The following is a 19,794-nucleotide window of genomic DNA, read 5'->3' as shown; positions in this document are numbered from 1 at the left end:
AAAAAGGACCGGTCTTAACCAAGAGGTTTAAGCTGATGTTCCCCCTACAGGACGGGGACTCCCTGGATTGGGTCCCTCCGCCTAAGGTGGATATGGCGATAGCCAAGCTTTCTAAAAGAACTTTGGTACCTTCCGATGACGGGAGTAACCTGAAGGATCCCCTGGATAGACGCGCAGAATGTTCGCTTAGGCGCAGCTATGCTGCGGCGTCCGCCTCTGCCTCTGTGGCCATAGCCGGTACCGAGGTGTCTGAGTTCATTCGCGCCCGTACGCTGAAGATCCAGGCAGACATAGACTCGGGAATCGCCAGAGATGACATTCTGGATCAATTCAAGACCCTTCTATTAGGCATTGATTTTTTGGCGGATGCGTCTCAGCAGCAGCTAAGGCTTGCTGCCAAGTCAATGGCTTTGTCTGCTGCCAGCAGACGGCCCTTATGGCTGAAGCCCTGGGTAGCGGACAACATGTCAAGATTTAATTTGTGCTCCCTCCCTTACGAGCCTGGCAGGTTGTTCGGCTCCGAGCTAGACCGCCTCATGGAGAGTCTAGCAGACAAGAAGGGAAAATCACTCCCTCAGCAATCCTTTCGAGGACGTGGGAGAGGCAGAGGGGGGAGATTCCAAGGAAGAGAGAGGAACCAGAGACGTTCCGAAATTAACAAGAGAGGTAGAGGTCGCGGTCGCGGGAACCGCAGGGCTGAGCAATGACTCTCGGCAGCCCGTCACCTCCCCGTCCCCACCCCCCTCACTCCCACACGAATCTCCCTGCCTGAATCCTCCAGTAGGAGGTCGTTTATTTTTGTTCAGAAATTTTTGGGAGAAAATAATTCCAGATCCTTGGGTGCTGCAGGTCATCAGCACCGGTTACAGGATCGATTTCAGTTCCCAACCTCAAGAGAGGTTCGTCCTCACAGGACGTCTAACACCCAGCAGACAACTGATCCTGGAAGACTCTGTACTCCAGTACATTGTCAAAGGGGCCTTAGAGGAGGTTCCTCCTCAAGAGCTCGGTCAGGGAGTGTATTCTCCCATCTTTCTCGTTCCAAAGCCGTCAGGAGACTGGCGCATGATTATCGATCTGCGTTACCTAAATCGGTTTATCAGAAAGAAGCGTTTCCGGATGGAAACCATTCGCTCAGTCCTCAACATCCTGAACCCGGCAGACGTGATGGTGACGATAGATCTGAAGGACGCTTACCTTCATGTTCCTATCTGTCCGGCCCACAGGAAATATCTCAGAGTTGCTGTCTGCATAAAAGAGGTAGTGAAGCACTACCAGTTTGCTGTGTTGCCTTTTGGCATCTCCTCTGCGCCACACACCTTCACAAAGGTTGTGGCTCCTGTGGTCGCCCACTTAAGGCTCCTCGGCTTAGAAGTCGTCCCCTATTTAGACGACTGGCTTTTAAAAGCCGCGTCCGCAGACATCTTACAAGCCCAGCTTCAACAAGCTCTCCACACTCTGCAGAACCTGGGGTGGCTCGTGAATTGGGACAAATCAGAGTTGGTCCCCTCTACCACAAGGCGGTTTCTGGGGTTTGTGATAGATTCACAACTAATGACCCTATATCTGTCTCCACAGAGGAGAGACAAAGTAATAAAAGCTGCAGAGTTTCTCCTACCCCCCAGACGGGTGTCTATTCGGGTTCTCATGAGGATGTTAGGCCACATGTCAGCGTCTGCAGAGGCAGTACCTTGGGCCTTGTGGCATCTTCGGCCACTACAAGAGGAAGTCTTAGCGGTTTGGAATCGCAAACCCAGAGACCTAGATCGGAATCACTCCCTGTCTGCAGAAGTCCGTTCCTCCCTCAGGTGGTGGAAGAACCTAGTGGATGGAATGCCTCTAACCCAACCTACTTGGGTGATCCTGACCACGGACGCCTCCCTTCTGGGCTGGGGAGCCCATCTGGGACACAATACAGTTCAGAATACCTGGAATCCTCAGGAGAGACTCCTGTCGTCCAATCTGAGGGAGCTAAGGGCGGTGAGGTTAGCCCTCAATCACTTCTCACCTCTCATCCAAGGTCAAGCCGTGAGTACGGACCGACAACACGACTGTGGTTGCTTATCTAAACAGACAGGGAGGAACGAGATCCCGGACCCTCCTGAGGGAGGTGGGATTGATTTTATCTTGGGCAGAGAGCAATCTATCTCATCTAGTGGCAGTTCACATCAGAGGGGATCTCAATATAGTAGCAGATCGTCTAAGTCGGGGCCTTCCGGTACCAGGAGAATGGTCCCTGAACGACAACATCTTCTCCAGGATAGTCCAACGCTGGGGGACTCCAGAGATCGATTTGATGGCAACCCGTCTAAACGCCAAAGTAAGCAAATTCTGCTCCTTGTACAAGGAGGACAATCCGGTAGCGATAGATGCTCTGTCCATAACATGGAGGTTCAGGCTGGCCTATGTATTCCCTCCAATTTCCATGATACCAAGGGTATTGATGAAGATCAAGCAAGACCAGACCTCAGTGATAGCCATCATCCCATTCTGGCCGAAGAGGTCTTGGTTCACCCAGCTCATGCAGATGAGTCAGGGCAATTATTGGAGACTTCCCCTAATACAGGACCTTGTGTATCAGGACACAGGTCCCTGTCTAGATCTGAGGAGACTCAGTCTGACAGCCTGGAGACTGACCGGTCCCTTCTAGAAGCTAGAGGGCTTTCGGTGGAGGTCCTGAGAACAATCTCTCACTCCAGAGCGGATTCTACGAATCAGAAATATTCCCGCATATTCAAGATATTTATGCGATGGTGCACGGATAGAGAGGTAGTTTCCTCAGATCCTCCTCTCTCTGAGATTCTTCAATTCCTGCAAGATGGTCTAGACAAGGGTCTAAGCCCATCTACATTGAGAGCTCACGTCGCTGCCTTGTCAGCATGCCTTGGTAAGCCAATTTCTCAGGACCCCCTAATTAAGAGGTTCCTTAAGGGTGCTCAGAGGCTTAGGCCCAGCATCCAGAGACCAATCCCTGAGTGGGAGCTGCCAGTGGTCCTAAGGGGGTTGTGCTCCCCCCCCTTCGAGCCTTTAGAACAGGTAGACTTAAAGTACCTTTCCCTCAAGGTTACCTTTCTCTTGGCCATAACATCAGCCAAGAGGGTTGGGGAGCTCCAGGCTCTGGGGGCAGCGGAACCATACTTAAGTTTTCTGCAGGACAAGGTCCTGTTAAGATTTCTGCCTACCTTTTTACCAAAGGTTCCTTCGTTTGCGAACACCAACCAGACGATAACACTGCCGGTGTTCTCTCCTACCTCTAACTCTCCTGAGGAGGAGAGATTACTTTCCTTGGACATCACAAGAGTCCTTAGAATTTATTTGAATAGAACGGAAGAGTTCAGGAGATCAGAAAACCTGCTGATCTCTTATTCGGGGAACAATAAAGGGCTCAAGGTTTCCAAGCCCACCTTGAGTAGATGGATTAAGGACACTATTAAGCTGACTTTTACGTCCCAAGGCTTACCACCGCCATCTTTCTTATCTGCCCATTCTACAAGGGCAGTTTCTACATCATATGCGGAAAGGAAGCTAATCCCCTTAGAGCAGATTTGTGCGGCTGCCTCGTGGAGCACGCAAAACGCCTTTATTGCCCATTACCGCCTAGAGAATAGGCGTTCTGAGGGAACAGCCTTTGGACGGTCCGTGTTAGATGCTGCTCGTCCATAGGTCAGCTCTCTAACTCCTGTGGGATTATTAGCTACTTAGTGCTAGTCCTTTGCCCTCCCAAGATTTGTGTGAGGTTCCTTGCTACTTCCCCACTTGTGCTGCTGGTTAGGACGAAAGGGAAGTGTCAATTTTGACGTAAATTTGTTTTCCCTTAGTCCTAACAGCAGCACACAAATATCCCTCCCTCTATGCTGTTAGGTTTACTTGTTATAAAAAGCAACTAGCCCTGTGTGAGGGCGGCCTATATAAGGAGGGGGGAGTTAATTAATTAATTAATTACTAGAGATGCAGAATTTTATTCAGCAAAAATTCCGCCTGTCCTGACCAGCTTCACAGGGGCGAATACCCCACTTGTGCTGCTGTTAGGACTAAGGGAAAACAAATTTACGTCAAAATTGACGCATCTCTTTGCACTAAGCTCCCCTAGTGGTCACTGCATGGAATTGCAGTGATTTCACATCGGGAACAAAAGAAGGAGTTCAGCGCTGGGCCCTTGAGGTTGCATGGTGTGCCTCCATTGAAAGTACTCTACTGTTTAATTGGCTGCAGTGGCCACATACCTAGATGGTACATACCTGCCTGGAAGTAAACAGAGACTGACGAGGACTGAAGCGTCAATGGCGCTGGACTGGTAGTGGCTTAAATCGGTGAGTATGTTATTTTATGATTTTCAAATGCTCTCAGCCTTTATACAAAACTTCTTTTTTTTTGCACTGGACAACCCTTTAAAACTGTTTGAAGTTCAAGTTTTAAGTTCAACTTGCAAAATTGCAAGAATAATTTACAAAAAAGAATTCCACCAATAATAATTTTACTAAAATCTCCGATGATAACAGCACAATGACCATTAGGATATTTTTGGCTCAGCATTATCACTAGAGCTTCTGACAATGTAGGAAGTAATTTTGTAACTAATGAACATTTTCCAGTCTTAGATGTGAGGAAACTGTTTATGTGTGGCTCAAGAGCAGAGGGATTAGGAAACACAATGTCAAAACTATTTACTGTCCAAGAACAGTTAGCTAATGATTATTAAAACCTCTTGCTATTATCTAAATTTGCCCAAATGAAAAAGTGCCAGCTGCTATTTATCTCAGGCATTAGGAAACACATTTGTGCTCACATTGCATTAAACTAATGCGCAATATTTCTTTTATTTTCTCAAGCCTGCTCATCTCGAAGGGGAACAGAACATATGGCCTGACGTCTGTAACGTTCTCAATGAAAGGAGACACAACATACTACTCCACGACTTCTTTAGGGTTCACCAACTGCTTGTATGGGGCCAGAATGGAGCTCATTATTTTGTTCATTTCATTCCAGTAGAACAACTCCAAGTCTTGACAGTAAATGAGGATAATTGAAGTGAAAGTTCTCAACCCTGACTACCCAATCTTTTCATAAAACAATCATTGAATTGTCTGGGGAACCTGTTGACACAACAAACCTTGCAGTGCAAATTTTGCTTCATAATTAGCAAGCAGCGCCTGTCATACCCGTTATATGGTGTTATGTGATGGAGTGAATGGAACAACAATTAACTGTCCTTTCTGGAGAAGAAGGAGGAGAAAAACTGCAGTAAGTGAAGTTGACAAGTATGTAAAGGGAACTAAATGAATTTGGCTTACACTTCACACTTGTGCTTCACAGGTGGAATACTGGACCTCTGAGGCTCACTGCTGAGACCGGTTCTCTTTGTACTTGACTGGTTTCAGGCCAGAGGCTTCAAGCAGAACTTTTCTTTCTTCTTCAAATAGCAGGAGGGATTTTATGTCTGGTTTTAAGAATTTCTGTATTTTATAAATGGCCATTTCTATTTGAAATTCAAGCATAAAGGGGACATGTCATCATGAGCATGCAGTCCAATCTATTAATTTTATCTTGTAGCACATAGTTTTGTGGGAAACTAATTAGTGTGTCTTGTAAATTATTGATAGAATTCCCTGCTTCTTCTATTCTTAGGAGTCCAGTGGGCGGCTCCCAATTAGAGAAGTCTCCCAATCAGTGAGTAGGACCTCCCACTAGACTGAAAAGGCAGGGAATTCTATCAATAATTTACAGGATATGCTAATTATTGTCCCAGAAAATGATATATCGATCTGCTCAGCTCCTCCTGTTCTACAAGATAAGGATGGTTGTGTGGATATCATTTCTATGGTGACAGATAGGGTTGAGCGAATCGAACCTTGCAAATTGGGATTTGACCTGAATTTCAGGGAAAATTCGATTCGCTGCAAAGTCAAATTTCCTTGTGCTTTGTGGTAGCAAATCAATTTTCCCTGAATGGCAGTAAGAAAAAAATAAATAAAATCATACTTACCTCATCCGTTTGAACGCAAAGAGCTGGCCACCGACAACTTGATTGAAGATCTCGTGACAACGTCATTACAAGCCGTGCAAGATTTTGCTCTAGACCTTTAAGAAAAGATGGCAGCGGCCAGCTCTTCGCGATCAAATGTATGAGGGTAAGTATGATTTTCAAAAAAAAATAATTTTTACACTGTATTATTGCTGTCGCGCCTCCCTGTCATTGCACCCACTACTTACAAAGAAAAGCTTTTCTCGACGAATGAACATTTTCTTGTCTACACCCAGAGGCTAAGTTCCTCTACAGATCTAATCCTGCCAACATCTGAGATTTTGCTACAGTTCTAGGGTATGTTCACCTGCCCCAAATTTATAATATCAGCGCATTGCTATACAGAGCTGTGATGAGAATTTGACTTTATAGTCCACTTACAGCCTCCACAATGACCTTCCCAATCCCATCCCAACCTTATCACCTACTACTCCTTATTTTTGATTCCTTCTGCTGGGGTTTTTTAGCCATTCCCTGGCACAACTGCGGCTCATCTGAGCCAAAATCACAGCATCATAGATCATTATGGTACAGTGAGTTTGGCTGAAAAGCGCTGCAGTTGTTTCGCAAAATTTACAGTATGTTTCACATACCATGGCCCATGTGAAAGCAGCCTTACACTATTGCATCCAGCAGGACGTTCAGGCTCATGGGGAAGTTGGAGGACACAGCTCTCGATATGAACCTTCCTCAGAAAGTTTTCCTATTTTTATGGCCAACTTTAAACCCTATCTGCTACAGTACAGCTTTAAGAAAAAGGAAGGGACAGCTCTGCTTTCTATTCTTCATAATGTATACCCCAAAAAGAAGTATGGGAACATTGGCCCTGATTTACCATGTAACTTTTTGCAATCACACAAAATTTTGCAACTTTTTGCATATTTGCATCACTCACTACAGTTTTTTTTATGTAGATGGAAAAGTGGGTGTGGTTAGCCATGTTAATGAGTTTCACTCCAGATTTATCTTTGAGACTTTTTTTAAAAAGTCACAAAAAAGGTCACAGTTAGTGTTGGGCTACGCAGCCAATAAACATGCGGGGTAGTACTGCAACTCACTGTAATGCCGTAGCCATGTTGGTTACTGGCATTACAGTGATTGGCTGGCCAGAAAGCGTCATCGGGTGCTATATAGCACCCGATGACACGTGGTTCAGCTCAGTCTAAGTCAGGGAGAGCTGCAGCAGAAGGGACAGATAGTGTAGGGACAGGAATTATATATTTTTTTTTCAGGCAGGGTTTACTGTTGAAAGGTGTTAGAGACCCAAAAGTCCTTTTAAGGACTATTGTTTTATTTGGCTGCTATATATATTATTAGCGCAACCTGCGCTAAATTGCGTGCAATTATTTGGCCGCTGCTTACAGCGACATTACCTGCGCTACATGTCATTTATTTGCGCATACACTTTGTCACACTACTGTATGTGTGACATACTTGCAAGCATATATACCATTTAATATGCTCAAGGCGAGCAGTAAGGGACGGGGAAGTGGCCAAGCTGCTGATGGTGCATGCAGAGGCCGTGGCCCTGGGCGCGGTGAAACTGTGTCTGCTGCCAGAGCACAAGTAACACACTTATACACGATACCTACCTTCATGTCCCAGTTTGCAGGGCGGCGCAGGACACCACTCCCAAAGTCACACCAGTGCGACCAGGTGGTCAGTTGGATTGCAGCAGATAATGCTTCCAGTCGGTTAAGCACCACACTTTCTTCCACAAAGGGCAGTCTCAGTAGCCAAGAGTCTGGTCAACAGAATCCTCATAAATCACTGCGAAAGGTGCACCACAATGATATGCAACTGACAACACTGGCTAATACCCTCAAGTTGATGTTGAGAACTGAGACTTTAGCCAATGTGTTCCTGTCAGGAACACATCGGAGCAGGGGCGTAACGATCGCGGTCGCAGGGGGTGCGACTGCGACCGGGCCCGGCGGGGGGAGGGGGCCCGCTGTACTAACATGTAATGAAGAGCTGTGACGGGGCCCGGCATGAAGTACAGTGACAATGCCAGCCCCGTCAGGGCGCTCCATTACACGTTTAATATTATGAGGCAAGGTGGGGGAGGTTTGCGCAGAGAGGGGGAGGAGGAAGAGGGGGGACGCGCGCACTCACTCATATACACTCGGCCCGGCAGTTCTTGTCACTGCCGGGCTGTCTCCAGATCATCAGTGAAGCAGGAGCTCTAGCGCTCCCTCTGCTTGCCGCACATCGCGCTGCTGGCTGTGGGAGGAGCTCTGAAGGCCCGGGAAACTGCCTTCAGTACAGCCAGCAGCGCGATGTGAGTGTGGCAGTGAAACATCAGGGAAGAGGGTAAGTGTGTTTTTTTTTTTTTTTGCAGACTGGGGGCAAAGGGGAAGGGGGGGCACAAAAGTGTGCATCTCTACTGAGGGGGCACCTAATCTGTCATAACTACTGTGCGGGGGGCACATATAAAGGCATTACTATGAGGGGGCACATATATCAACTACTGTGAGGGGGGCACATAATCTGGCATAACCACTGTGAGGGGTACATATGTGGGCATATCTAATGTGAGGGGCACATAATCTAGCATAACCACTGTAGGGGGGCACGTATCTGGTCATTACTGTGAGGGGCAAATAATCTGGCATAACTACTGTGAGTGGGCACATATCTGGTCATAACTACTGTGAGGGGGAACATATCTGGCCATAACTACTGTGAGGGGCACATATCTTGCTATATCCACTGTGAGGGGCACATATCTGGGCATATCCACTGTGAGGGGCACATATCTGGGCATATCCACTGTGAAGGGGGCACATATCTGGGCATAACTACTGTGAAGGGGGCACATATCTGCCATAAATACCGTGAGGGGGCACATATTTGGCATAACTCCTGTTAGGGGGCACATATTTGGCATATCTACTGTTAGGGGGCACATATCTGGGCATAACTACTGTGACAGGAACAAAGGTGGGCTTAATTACTGTGAAAGGCCACAAGGTGGGCATTAGTACTGTGAGGGGCCACAATGTGGGCATTAGTACTGTGTGGTAGCACTTAGGGGAAATGTCCTAAATTACCCTGCTATACATTGGCATAGCTCAGTCTACCAGGCCAGCACAGCGCCCCCTGCTGGTGATTTCATAGGGGCAGTCACCATCCCTTCCTTATGTGATTATTCATTTTTTTCTCTATCACCACAGGGACCTTGTTCTGGATCCAGTGGATATCACGCCGAAGCCAGCGACACCCTGGATGAGGTAGGACCAGATTTTATTAGGACTGGGTTAGTGTAGCCATGCATTGGGCTTAGGGCTCTTTAACACGAGCGGATCCCGTGTGGCTAATCCGCTGTGTGAAAGAGTGCCAAGCCCCGCTCCGGACAGCAGAGACACGGAGCAGTAACATGATTGATAATGCTCTGTGCCTCTCTATGATCGTTTTGCTACAAACTCACAGTGACAACTTTATCTCACTGTGATTTTGTAGTAAAAAGGTCACAGAGAGGCACGGAGCATTATCAATCATGTTACTGCTCCGTGTCTCTGCTGTCCGGAATGGAGCTTGGCCCTCATTCACGCAGCGGACTAACCACAAGGGAAAGAGCCCTTCGTAAGAAAATCTGCCGCTTCTTTGTAAAAAGGGGGGGGGGGGGGGGGGCCCCGATCCAAAGTTTGCACTGGGGCCCATAACACTCTAGTTACGCCACTGCATCGGAGCCCTTTTGCACCACTGTCAAGCAGTGGTGGATTTTAATAGGGTCGTTCAGGTCGGTAGCCCCGGGCCCGGCATCCCTGGGGGTCCCAACGCCGACCCGAATGCCCACATACTGCGGCGGGGCACGGGAGCGAATAGTTCCCTGCCCCACCGCCGATCACCGCCATAGGCTTCAGGTCTAGTAGGCCTGAGGCCTATGCGGTAGTGAAATCCCGGCGCAGGCGTGCGTGATGAGGTCATCGCGCGCCTGTGCCGGGAGGGACGCAGGACAATGAAGAATGCACACCTGCCTCACCATGCCGGACACAGGTAAGTATTAGCTTTAAAAAAAAAATTGTTTCTGTGTGTAGCAAAGGAGGACATGGGGCAGTGTGGTAGCAAATCAGTTCGGAAAAGGGGGGGGGGGCAGATTATTAAATGGGGGCATGTTACTTCATGTGGGGCAGATTATTACTTGGGGGCAAATTACTTCATGGGGGGCAGTGTGGGGGCAAATCACTTCAGGGGGTGCAGTGTGAGGGCAAATTCTTCATGGTGGGCAGTATGGGGCCAAATTACTTCACGGGGTGCAGTGTGAGGGCAAAATACTTCAGGGGTGCAGTGTGGTGGCAAATTACTTCATGGGGCAGTGTGGGGGCAAATTACTTCAGTGGGTGCAGTGTGGGGGCAAATTACTTCATGGAGGTGCAGTGTGGGGGCAAATTACTTTATGGGCGCCAGTGTGGTGGCAAATTATTTCATGGGAGTGCAGTGTGGGGGCAAATTACTTCATGGGGTGCAGTATGGGGGCAAATTACTTCATGGGGCAGTGTGGGGGCAAATTATTTCATGGGAGTGCAGTGTGGGGGCAAATTATTTCATGGGAGTGCAGTGTGAGGGCAAATTATTTCATGGGAGTGAAGTGTGGGGGCAAATTACTATATGGGGGCAGTGAGGAGCAAATTACTATATGGGGGTAGTGTGGCGGAAATTACTATATGGGGTAGTGTGGGGGAAATTACTATATGGGGGCAGTGAGGGGGAAATTACTATATGGGGCAGTGTGGGGGGAATTACTATATGGGGGTAGTGTGGGGGAAATTACTATATGGGGCAGTGTGGGGGAATTTACTATATGGGGCAGTGTGGGGGAATTTACTATATGGGGGCAGTGTGGGGGAAATTACTATATGGGGGTAGTGTGGGGGCGTTTCTATTAGGGGACATTATTTTTGGGGACACTATACAGACATTATTACCTGGAGCACAATATAGGGTGTTATTATTACTGGGGACACTCTAGAGGACATTATTGCTGCTGTAGACACTATAGGGACCTTTAGGGTAATTTATCAAACTGGTGTAAAGTAGAACTGGGTTAGTTACCCATAGCAACAGATTTCACCTTTCATTTTTCACAGCTCCTTTGGAAAATTAAAGGTGGAATCTGATTGGTTGCTATGGCAACTAAGCCAGTTCTACTTTACACCAGTTTGATAAATTACCCCAATTATGAGAAATCTAACGTGTCTGTGTAACAAACTAGAGATGAGATGCGGCTGAAAGAATTTGTCATGGCGGTCTGGGTCAAACGGAGGAGAAGAGGAAAGAGAAGATCTACATTACAGGAGATGTCACTGGATGTAAGAGGTATGTGATGCTGTATTCCCCTATATGTAGAGCTGGCTCACTACTATGACCTGTGTCTCATCTTCTCCTCCAAGTATTTTTTTTTATCATAATCGTATGTATTTTAAATTTGGCAACTAAAATTTAAATTTGTCACCTGCAGTCCTATGTAATAGCCCAGATAACAGTGATAAATTTCTGTGTGCAGATAATGTAGTAGATGTTCCATGCAGTCCTATGTAACACCCCGCATAACACAATAGTTCACTGTGTTATGTGGGGTGTTACATAGGACTGCAGGTAACATCTATGACATCTGTACTCAGAGAGTTATGAGATGGTGGGGGCCCGACTCCTCGCACCCTCGTTAGTCAGCTGTTTGAGGAGACCGCGATGTCCCAGTGAGTGGCGCAGCCTCTTTGCTCCTTACCAAGCACAGCTTTGCCCATTTGATAGCACTGCGCTTGGTATTACAGCTCAGACCCAATCACTCAGATGAGACAGAGCTGCACCTAGACCATGTGAACGATGAATGTGATGTCATATGGCCTAGGAAGAGACTGTGGCGCCTACGAAGCACCGCAACCTCTTCAAACAGAAAAAAAACTAAAACTAAAATGGAGGGGCGTTGGATAGACAGCCTCGGGCCTATCATGCATTTAATCCGCCCCTGCCGTCAAGGTATCTCAGTGTGGCATGGGTTCCTACCACTAGACTACCTACGTCAGTTGCATATCATTGTGGTGCACCTTTTGCAGTGATTTATGTATTTTTATATTCGCATCCACACACTACTCCATCTTGTGTAGGATGCCATTGTGGTGCATGTGGTCCGCTGCCGACATCCTCCATTGTATGCATTTTTGCTGGGGATTGCCGTTAGCAACGGATCACACGCGGAGGCATTACTCCCCCGGTTATAAACACGCCACAGTGTTTGGGGTTTTTGAGCATTTCCTCACATTTAGGCCACTTTATTTCAGTTATTTTTCTTGACATGTTTAGAATGTGCCATTGCGTACTGCTGGTAGCATTCTGTTGCACCTGGTAGCCTGTGTCACATGGCCTGTTATAGGTGGGGCTTACAGCCTTATCTCTCCCACTACATGAGTGATTTCACTATGGAGGTATGTGGGAGCTTGGCTGTGAGTTGTATCTTAGCACCTCTCAGACCGTGTTCACACATCATAGGTAGTCTAGTGGTAGGAACCCATGCCACAATGAGATACCTTGACGGTGGTGCAAAAGGGCTCCGATGTGTTCCTGACAGGAATACATTGGCTAAAGTCTCAGTTCTCAACATCAACTTGAGGGTATTAGCCAGTGTTGTCAGTTGCATATCATTGTGGTGCACCTTTCGCAGTGATTTATGTATTTTTATATTCGCATCCACACAATATCCCATCTTGTGTAGGATGCTTTTGTGGTGCATGTGATCCGCTACTGAAATCCTCCATTGTATGGATTTTTGCTGGGGATTGCCGTTAGCAATGGATCACATCCGGAGGAATTGCTCCCCCGGTTATAAACACGCCACAGTGTTTGGAGTTTTTGAGCATTTCCTCCCATTTAGGCCACTTTATTTTAGTTATTCAACAGAATCCTCACCCTGATCCTCCTTCCTCCCACCATGGAGAGTCTTGGCAAACAAGTGATCCCACACTCGGATCTTCCGAGGAGCTCTTTTTAGCGCCATTCCTTGATTTGGTCCTCTTGCTAAGCCCGCTTGAAGAGGGACATGGGGAGATCTTGTGCAATGATTCCCAAACTCTTGAGCATCCACATCCAAAAGATGACGGTGGGGAACGGCAATTAGTGTTTCACAAGGTGGATGATGGTGATGAGACACAGTTGCCAATAAGTCAATGGCAATTAGTGTATCAAGAGGTTGATGATGAGGATGAGACACAGTTGTTAATAAGTGAGGTTCTTGTTAGGTCAACAAGTCAGGAGGAGGACCAGAGTGAGGAAGTGGAAGAGGAGGTGGTGGACGATGAAATCACTGACCCAACCTCGGAAGGTGGCAAGCTGAGCGAGGACAGCAGTACAGAGGGGGAGGGATCCGCAGCACCGCAACAGGCTGCAAGAGGCAGTGGGGTGGCAAAAGGGAGAAGGCGGGCCACACCAAACAGGCCCGCAACTGTTCCCCGGAGTACCCCATTGCGGCAATCTCCCTTGCCAAGGGGTAGGTGTTCCGCAGTCTGGCGTTTTTTTGAGGAATGTGCGGACGATAAAAGAATTGTCATTTGCAACCTGTGCCGTACCAAAATGAGCAGGGTCTTGAACACTAGCAACCTCACCACCACCAGCATGATCCGCCAAATGGCATCAAAGAACCCTAATAGGTGGGCCGAATGCCTGGGTTCACAATCAGTGTCTGCGTGTCACATCACTGCCTCCTCTTCCGCTGTGTTACGTGCTGGCCAATCCCCTGTCCAAGACGCAGGCCCGTATGCCTTCCGCCCTGCACCTGGACCTTTGCAAGCACCATCAGCTAGCACATTCACTTCTGTGTCCCAGCACAGCGTACAGATGTTCATACCCCAGGCCTTTGAACGAAAGCGCAAATACCCAGCCACCCACAGGCCATAGAATTAAATGCGTACCTTTCCAAATTGCTGGCCCTGGAAATGTTGCCATTTAGGCTTGTGGACACTGAGGCTTTCCGCAGCCTGATGGCGGTGGCCGTCCCTCGTTACTCTGTCCCCAGCCGCAACTATTTTTCCTGGTGTGCCGTCCCCGCCTTACACCAGCATGTGTCCCGTAACATCACCCGTGCCCTGAACAACGCAGTTATTGGGAAGGTCCACTTAACGACTGACACATGGACAAGTGCTTTTGGCCAGGGACGCTACATTTCCCTGACGGCACACTGGGTGAACGTTGTGGAGGCCGTGAGCGGGTCATACCCTGGGATGGCACAGGTGCTACCGACGCCAAGGATTGCGGGGCCTACTTCCATCAGGATTTCCGCCACCACCTACATTAGTGGCTGCAACCCCCCATTCTCCTCCTCCGCCTCCTCCTCCACTTCCACCTCTGAATTCTCTCTCGTAAACTGTTTTTTTTATTAATTTTTCTAAATTTTTGAAGAAAAAACATACAAACAAGAGCGATGTCTCACCGCCATCAATAATATCCGTTTGTACAAGTGCAAAATTATTTGTCAAATGCCTTTTCCATGAGCATACGGATAGTCCAACGAAACTAACAGTATCAGACAATCATCTCCGTAAAATATTACGGGAGATATCCCAGAGAAAACCAGAACATACTAACCAAATACAGTCCCTAGTGGGTTCCCGGGGTCAAAGCAGTGAAATCTTCTCTGACCTAATGGGCAGTGACACCTCGTGAAAGTGATGTATAGAACAACACAAACAGATAAGGAAAAAAAGAAAAAAAAGAAACCAAAACAAGAACCTAGATGCTCGGGAGTATCTGGACGCTGTGGGCCCCCCTCCCCCAGCTCATGACAGTAAAACCGGTAGTTCGCCCAGTACCGTCTGTTGCAGGAACCAAGTAGTCCCTGAAAAGCCACCTCTGAATTCTCAGCTTGCAGCACCAGTCAGCCATCAGTCAATAGCTGGAAGCAGTGTAGCACTGCAGTGGGGAAGCGGCAACAGGCCGCGCTGAAACTAATTTGCTTAGGTTACAAACAGCACACCGCCGCAGTGCTGTGGCAGGGTATAAGGGACCAGACTGAGCTGTGGCTCTCACCACTCAACCTAGAACCAGGCATGGTTGTGTCTGATAATTGCCAAACCTTAGTGGCGGCTTTGGAGCTTGGCAAGCTCGCACACATACCATGCCTAGCCCACGTGTTCAACTTAGTGGTTCAGCGATTTCTCAAAACCTACCCCAATTTGCCTGAGCTACTGATGAAGGTGCACCGTGTCTGTGCCAATTTCCGCAAGTCATCTACAGCTTCCGCCGGTCTGGCAACACTGCAGCAGCGCTTGCAATTGCCAGCTCATCGACTGTTGTGCGACATGAGCACGTGCTGGAGCTCCACGTTCCACATGTTGGCCAGGCTTTGTGAGCAGCAGAGGGCAGTAGTGGAATACCAGCTGCAACATGGTCGTCGCCTTTCCAGTCAGCTTCTGCACTTCACAAGCGACGAGTGGGCATGGATGTCTGACCTCTGTGAGGTTTTATGCAACTTTGAGGAATCAACACAGATGGTAAGCGGTGATGCCGCTATTATCAGCGTAACCATCCCACTTCTGTGTCTACTGAAACGCTCACTGCTCACAATGAAGGCGGACGCTTTGTATGTGGAAGAGGTGAAAATGGCGGAAGACAGTACACAGGGTGATAGCCAGACCACCCTCAGTTAGTCTTCTCAGCGTGAAATATGATGATGATGAGGAGGAGCAGGAAACAGTCGCCTCCGCTACAGAGGGTAGTACCCATAGCAGATTTATTCCATCTGTTCAGTGTGGATGGGCCGAAGAGGAGGAAGAGGATGAGAAGATTGAGAGTCATGCTCCTAATGAGGACAGCGAAGTATTGTCTGTTGGGACTCTGGCACACATGGCTTACTTTGTTATGCTGCCTTTCCCGTGACCCTCGCGTTATACGCATTTTAGATAACACCGATTACTGGTTGTTCACCCTTCTCGACCCCCGCTACAAAGAGAACTTCTCATGTCTCATTTCTGTGGTGGAGAGGACTAGCAAAATGGTGCAATAACAGAAGGTCCTTGTGGAAAAATTGCTCCAAAAAATTCCAGCTTTCAACGCTGGCAGCAGAGTACATAGTTCCTTGGGCAACCGAGGAGGGGAGACGAGTGGAACACACAGCAGTTACAACAGAGGCAGGGCAACACTCTCCAAGGCCTGGGACAGTTTCATGACACCCCGCCAGCACCCTCACCCTGATTCTCTGCCTAGTGTCACAAGGAGGGAAAAGTTTTTGAAGATGGTGAAGGAGTATGTAGCAGACCGTGTCAGCGTCCTCAGTAATCTCTCTGTGCCTTACAACTATTGGGTGTCCAAGCTGGACACGTGGCACGAACTGGCGCTCTACGCCTTGGAGGTGGTGGCCTGCCCTGCCGCAAGCGTTTTGTCAGAGCGTGTATTTAGTGCTGCTGGGGGCATAATAACTGATATGCGTATATGCCTGTCAACTGAAAATGCTGACAGGTTGACTCTTATCAAAATGAACAAGGCCTGGATTGCCCCTGATTCTACTCTACCAGAGGAAAGCGGCTCAACATAAAGGCACTTTAAATGTGGCTTTTATGGTGTATTGAATACACTTTATTCCCATGCACCCCTTCCACCACAAAAAAGGGTATATGGTTGAATCTTCCTTTTCTCATCCTCCTCCATCATATCAACATGCTTATTAGGCTGCCCTCGCTCCTAATGTTTTAGAGGGTCAGCTCAGCAGCAGACCCTCACCCCTAATGTTTTAGAGGGTCGCCAGCAGGCCCTCGCCCCTAATGTTTTAGATGGTCAGCTCAGCAGCAAGCCCTCGCCCCTAATATTTTAGATGGTCAGATCAGCAGCAGGCCCTCCCCCCTAATGTTTTAGATGGTCAGATCAGCAGCAGGCCCTCGCCCCTAATGTTTTAGAGGGTCAGCTCAGCAGCAGCTTCCTATATCCAATTCTCCTGTGAGAACATCACTCCAGGGAAATCATCAGAATCAAGAACACTGCTTTCAAGGACCTTTAGTGTACCTAGACAGCAGAGGGATCAGCAAAACCAAAGCTTTCCAGACACTGCTGCAAGTGAGGGAAAACTGTTCAGACACCCAACACCTAGAACAACCATTATGCCAGACTAGCTTCAAACATGTATCTTACAGTGAACACCTATACCCACAAGAGCCTGCTAAAGGCATCTAATTGCCACAGAACCAGCCACCATACCACCTCACCTGGTGCCAGAGACTGCACTTTGTACTTACTACTGCTGGATGTGCCACAAGTTATATTTTGAGCTATGTAAAGAGAGACTTTTATACGTTTACTTCTGCCCTGATTCTTCACACCACCTTTCCAATGCACCAATATCCAGGAAACAACGGTCTGAGAGAGTATGCTAGACAGCTGGACTGCTGTTATGGGAAGGAGGTGCACACTATACAACTGGACTACAGTTATGGGAGAGGAGGTGCACAATAGACAACTGGACTGCTGTTATGGGGAGGAAATGCACACTAGACAACTGGGCTGCTGTTATGGGAGAGGAGGTGCATACTAGACAGCTGGACTGCTTTTATGGGGAGGAAATGCACACTAGACAACTGGGCTGCTGTTATGGGGAGGAGGTGCACACTAGACAGCTGGACTGCTGGTATGGGGAGGAGGTGCACACTAGACAGCTGGACTGCTGGTATGGGGAGGATGTGCACATTAGACAGCTGGACTGCAGTTATGGGTAGGAAGTGCACATTAGACAGCTGGACTGCTGATATGGGGAGGAGGTGCACATTAGACAACTGGACTGCTGTTATGTGGAGAACGTGCACACTAGACAATTGGACTGCTGTTATCAGGGAGGGGTGCTCTCTACACCACTGTACTGCTGCTATAGGGGTACTCTGAACCACAAAAACACAGCAGGAGACAAATCTTAAAAACAAGTTAAAGCATATTACAAACATTTTTATTATATTGGCTTTTGAACCTACGCTTGCCATTACCAACAGTACATTCTGCACTCATATGACTACACCTACTTAATAATCGTATTTCATCTAAGACTAGAATTTAGCTGGAGAATCCTGAACAATCCTGACTTTTGCCTGTGACTTTTGTTTCACTAGAATTACCATTTTTATTACTTCCTAATAATAACATCTTTTCAGACACACTGGGCAATCTGAGCTATATGTTCGTGTATTGTGTTCCTGTCATCAGGACGTCTGTCATCAGTGTCCTGCTGCTTTGATGTGCTTTTATCCCATTCATAGGAAATGTTAAAGTGCATGTGTTGAAAATATAATGGGCAGCTGCTATGTCTAAAATGTAGAACCTAATACAGTTTACTGTACCCAGAAGGTCCTTCCCTGTCTGCATATTGCAATCTACACACAATCAATGGGCACACTGTTACAATGATCCTTGCATAAACTTTCAAAGTTATTTTCTAATATATTTTTTAATGTAAAAAGGAGAAACTTAGGTTAAAACACTTCAATGTAATATCCAGCCCTGAACACCATTTGTTTCTTAATTTTAATTGATATAATATTCTGTGCTGATTAGGTTCACTGTATATATACTGGTTGGTGCTCTGTTTTTAACTCACATTGCTCCAAATGCCCTTCACAGACATACAGTATATTTAAAGGTAATATTGTATAACCACTAGGGGGAGCTAAAGAGATTAATGTATACTGTTTATACATTGAATTGTATAATAGCACAGTATGTGAGCGACTTCGCACCAGTCCCTGCCTGTATACGCACATGGCTGCCTCAGCCAATCACTGGTGAAGCGATGTCAGCCTCTTCCTCAATCCTTTTTGCTTATGGTTAACAAACTAGTCTAAATATTTCCATAAATGAATCAATTTTATGTTCTCTCTTTCAGCTCTCCTGAACAAGACGTGCAGAGAAGGTACAGGGTTTAGGTAGCTTACTGAAAAAGAATTCTCCCCATACTGCTCTAGATGCAATCGAGACCAAGCAAGACTTAGCCCTGTTCCTGAAAATAAGACCCTTCACATTTTGATGTGCAAGACGGGTACCAGGAAACCACAAACCCAGTTTCTCTACTATAATTCTATGAGCAGAAGGGAAACTTGCAAATGCAAAATGTAACAGGGCTCCCAATTAAGATGAATTGTTTATGGTACTGGTCTCCTTATACGGTGCACAGGCACCTTTTGGACTCCTTCAGGCTCCAGTGCTCTTTAGTCATTAGTTCAAAATTTTGTAGTTTCCCCAAAAATAAGCCCTACCCCGATAATAAGCCCTAGCGCTATTTTGCTGGGTTTTGGGAGTAGGCTTAAAATATAAGCCCTACTCCAAAAATAAGCCCTAGATACAGACGTATTTTATTTTATATAAAGGGAAGTTGGGGGAAATGTGCGGCCTGCAGCAGCTCAGGAACGCTCACTAATGGCTCCTGAGCTGCCATGAAACTGTGGGCGGGCGGGCAGTGCAGGCTTCAGGCTTCAGTGAATTAGCCTTCAGTGAAGGCGCCAGCCCGCGCATACATTGCGGCACCTGACGAGCGGGCTGGCGGCTTCACTAAATGCTAAATTATGCCGGCAGCCCGCGCTTCCCTTCACTTTCACGTTGGGCGGGCTGGCGGCTTCTCTGTATGCCCTGTACTGCTGCCAGCCCGCACGTTCTTACTTACATGAAGGAGGCAGCAGGAGGATCTCCTTCTCCTCTCTGCTGCCTGGAGGAGCTCCCTACATATCTCCTGTGCCGTATCTGCTCTCCCTGGTACTGTAGATTGCTGCCTAGGTCCCTTGGGTAAGGGCAGCTCAGGGGCAATATACGGTACC

Source organism: Bufo bufo, chromosome 5 (assembly GCF_905171765.1).
Source record: "Bufo bufo chromosome 5, aBufBuf1.1, whole genome shotgun sequence".
In the NCBI taxonomy this organism is placed as follows: domain Eukaryota; kingdom Metazoa; phylum Chordata; class Amphibia; order Anura; family Bufonidae; genus Bufo; species Bufo bufo.
Note: the sequence above shows the minus strand (reverse complement) of the source record.